Source organism: Nannospalax galili, unplaced genomic scaffold (assembly GCF_000622305.1).
Source record: "Nannospalax galili isolate Female #2095 unplaced genomic scaffold, S.galili_v1.0 scaffold235, whole genome shotgun sequence".
NCBI lineage: Eukaryota > Metazoa > Chordata > Mammalia > Rodentia > Spalacidae > Nannospalax > Nannospalax galili.
Genome location: NW_008338118.1, coordinates 5663636 through 5668125, shown reverse-complemented (window position 1 = coordinate 5668125; position 4490 = coordinate 5663636). Strand labels below are relative to the sequence as shown.

Below are 4490 nucleotides of genomic sequence, written 5' to 3'. Positions count from 1 at the left end.
GTGTGTGTGTGTGTGTGTGTGTGTGTGTGTGTGTACAAAGGCTTAAAAGGTCCAAGTTGTGTTCCCAATGCCCTTCAGCGTAGGTTCATCCACTGGAGCTGACTAACCCGCCAAGAGTCTTCACCCTTAAACAAGATGAATCTTGCCCTCCCAGCAGCCATCAGTTAGTTGCCAATAGTTCCTCAGGGAGGGTTGGGATTGCTTACCTACTTCCCCAGGTCTATGCTGGAGTTTTGTCTGGTTTGAACTTGCATGCTGTCACCACCAGTGCTTTGAGTATTTCTCCATTTAGTATGATGTGAGCTGTGGGTTTATTGTACATTGTCTTTACTGAGATTTTGCCCTAGTCCTTAGATTCTCCATAACTTATCATGAGTGGATGTCATATTTTTTCCAAGGCCTTTTTTGTATGTAATGCGATGATCATATGCTTTCTGTCCTTGAATCTGTTTACATGATGGATTACCTACTGATTTACGTTTGTTGAGCCATCCCTGCTTCTCTGGATGAAGCCAACTTGATCATGGTGGATAATCTTTTTGACGTGTTCTTACATTCGGTTTGCCAGTATTTACTTGAGAATTTTTGTGTCTATGTTCATATTTAAATTCTCCCATTTAATACTCAACTTTTTTTTTTTTTTTTTTTTTGTTTTTTTTGAGACTGGGTCTCCTTGTATCCCGATCTGTCCTGAACCTCACTATGTAGCCCGGTCTGCCCTTAAACCCACAGAGACCCCCCTGCCTCTGCCTCCTGTGTGCTGGGATTAAAGGCGTGCGCCACCATGCCCGGCAATACTCAACTTTTTAAAAACTATGCTTTTCATGTTGCAATAGTTTGCCTGCCTTTTTTTCTACCAGACAGAAGCTTAAAGTTTCTTACAGCCCAAGTCTTCTTAAATTGAATCTTTAATATGTTCTGAAGTATAAAGATTCCCTAAGACACATACAGTGAAACATATAACTTAAGAAACCAGAGCCCAGGGCTGAAAGAGATAGCTTAGCAGCTAAAAGCTCTTGCTGTCTTTTAGAGGAATGGAGTTTGGTTCCTAGCACCCATGTCAGGTGGCTGACAGCTGCCTGCAACTCCAGTTCCAGAGGATCTGACACCTTCTTCTGGCCTCTGTGGGTACTCACACGTAAGCACAGATACACATGCATACACATAATAAAAATAAAATTACAATTATAAAACCGAAGGAAAGTAGCTCATGTTCAAAACAATCTTAATGATATTTTACAATGTGGTATGAAAACAGTGGTTTACAATTAAATAAAACTTTCCGTTTGGTTCTCATGCTTTGATATGAGGAAAGGATTGTTCATGTTGGTTACTACAGTTTAATTCTTGTTTCTAAGAAATCAAATGAATCCTGCATCTTAGTATGCATACAAATACATTCATTTATATACTTTGGGGCGAGAATAGCAACAAAATACAATAAAAAACAGCAAACATTGCATCTTATCAAAGGCCTACTAATGACATGTGAAGGAAATACAATTTCTTCTTTAAAATGTATACAAATTACAATATATACATTATATTTTGGCTTATATATACTATCTATATATTTACATAATGGCTACATCTTTACAATTCAAGGTAGTAGTTAATATTTTCAGTTCAAACTGTAGCCTTCCCACCTGAGGTTATCTTGTTACCTCTGAATGTTAAATTAATCTTTCAAACTGTTTAAAATGAACCTTCCTGAATGTACACGAAAGTATAGTTCTAGAAAGTTGTGTATATAATTGTTTTATGTATGCAAGGAGATATGTAAGGGAACTCAGTTTAGAATCCTGCTTTGTTTAATGATGTCTCTATTACTGAGATTTTCTCATATGTTGGATTACAGCTCTGGAATAGGATAAATATATTACACAATTATACTTTATAATAATCTTAGTATAATCACTTGTGTGGCTACTGTAAATTGACTTTAGTTTTTAAAAAAATTTTTACTCTTCACAGTTAAAAGACAAGTTTCACTATTTTATAAAAATAATACTCCTAGCTAGAAATGTTTCTGTGCAGTTAGGCATTCTTCATTTGCTGCTGAAGTAGGTGGTGCACAATCTTAAATCAATAGTCTCTTCCCTGAACCATTTCACTGTTGCTGTTATAAGGTTGTGTGGTAACTCTGTATGAAGCAACTTAGTTTGTTAAAATCACATTTTTGGATATAGCATTCATGAAATGGAAATTTTAACCTGACATCTTTTAAGTCCTATACTTTTAAAGCACAAGTATGGTTGAGTAGAATACATATCTTCCTACTTCCCTCACCTGTCTGTCCCCCAGAATTTCTTAGGTGAACACTCACCTTTGCTTGAGCAATAGAGTAGTCATTTGGTAATATCTGGGGACGTTTATGATGGTCATGACTAGAGCAAGATGCAACCTGGCCTTTGGGTGGAGGCCGGAGTTGTTGCTAAATACGCTAGCAGGCACAAGATGGCTCCCTCCCCACTTAAAACCACCTGCTCCAAATTGGCAATACTGCCAAGGTCACAGGTCAACAGTCACAGCTGTATGTGTATAATAGATAACCTGGGTACTGCCTACCTAAGGAAGATGGGACAGTAAAAGGAACAGTGTGCTATGGTTCCTTATAAAGCACATTAAAAACCTAATATGCATATATGCAATTACCATAGTTTGTTAAGTATTCTTTTTCCAACTACTGACTAGTTTTTCTACTGTTTTAAAACAAATTTTTGGTTGGAATGACATAATGAATCCACACAGCTGTTAAAAGAATTGGGCTCTGGATCACCTAAGAGAATGCCAAGCTGTTTTTGCCGTACCTCCCTGACATTTTTCGGCTAATATTTTCTTCTTATTTGTTTTGCTTTGCCAAGTACAAAGTGAGCCATTAACTAGTTCAATTAGCTTGGGAATGCCACCCAGGGGCCAGGCCATATGCACATGGGTAAGCTGTTTTTTTTTTTTTTTTTTTTTTTTTCCTGACATCTCAAAGTCACGTTGACTGTATAGTAGGAAATCCACATTATAGACCGTTAAACATGTCACTGGTGAGCTCCAGCCCTGACTACCAGTTTCCTGATGAGAACACTGAAGTTTATAGAGGTTGAGGACTTGGCCAGAGCTTTAGGCATATGGGATCTGACGAAGCAGTCACTACCGTTCTCGCCTGTACCCCTTTCCTCCAGGTCTCTCCTATACCCTGTGTGGGCAAAGAAATGAAAATGCAAAGACTGAAAAAGATGATGCTCCTCGAGTGTGGTCCTTGTGTATCATAACAACTCGATGCTTGTCAAATGCAGGTTGCTGGCTTTCTTTCAGTCTAAGAATTTTGAGAGTTAGGGCTGAGTAGCTTTGCTTGGGTGAAGCATGCACAGGGTGCACGGCTACGTTGATGGTTGCTGCTGCCACTCCAATTTACAAACTCCTATTTACCTTGTTTATAGCTGCCTGAAATATCAACCTTTACACATTCTCTCAGGCTTATTTTTACTTCTTTAGCAACAAATGAAAACAGCACCATAAAGTTAAGGAGTGTATATAGTAATTCACACAAATATATGAATTAAACAGAGGAGTTTTTCTTGTAACACTTGGTGGTGTGTATGGATGGTGGTGGTGAGTGTTTCAGGGTATGAGAAATGTGGATGAGAGAGCAAAGGAGGGTGGATAGCTGGACTACTGTGGTGAAAGGCAGGCCTCAGTGGCCTTCTGTCTTAAGAGCACCGAAAAAGGGAAGAGTGGTTTAGGAGGGGAAGAGACAGTTTACAAAAGAAGGTGTTCAGCTCTTACAGGTTCACTAGGTCCCTACCAGCTAGCTAATCAACTGAAAGAAAACTGTGGTGAATTCCAAATGCGGAGAAACTTCCTCCTCTTTCCTGGGGTATAGGATGGGCCCCCACCAGACAGAGTTTTACCATAAATTTGTTATATTATGGGTTGTAAGTAAATTTTGTGCCTTGGCTTCTAAACAGCTCCTCCCCCAATTCAGTGTTTAGTGGAGGTTTCCTTAGTAGGAGACATGCTTTGTGCTTCTCTTGGCTAGTCCAGCATGTCTCCACAGTCCTACCACGATAGTCAGGGGCTGAAAGAAACAACAGGTTTCATCTGCCTTTTTTTTTTTTTTTTCTTTCATTCCAGTACTAGGGATTGAACCTAGACCCTGCTAAGTAAGCACTCTACCCTTAAGTGTCAACCCAGGCCTCATTTCACCTTCTTTTAGGGTTTCACTAAGTTGCCCAGCAGGCCTTGAACTCACTCTGTAGCCCAGGGAAGCTTTGAACCTGTGATCTTCCTGCCTTAGCTTCCTGAGTAGCTCAATTCTTACCTACTTTATAAATACAATTATAACATAAAAGTATCTGCTGGGCAACCTTAGATGAGCAGCATAAATTGAGAAAACAACCTATGCTAGTTTTTCCCTCCTGTTAACAAATATTAATATTCATTATAGTTATATATATGTATATATGTGGAATTAATATAATATGTATTGTGTGCAA

The 4490-nt window shown here is 38.8% G+C and overlaps 1 protein-coding gene across 1 annotated transcript in view; it reads left to right on the top strand.

The window, feature by feature from the left end:
• Mocs2 (molybdenum cofactor synthesis 2) overlaps nt 1-4490 on the top strand; it is a 30830-nt gene that overhangs the window by 23268 nt on the left and 3072 nt on the right. The gene's annotated exons all lie outside the window — the stretch shown is intronic.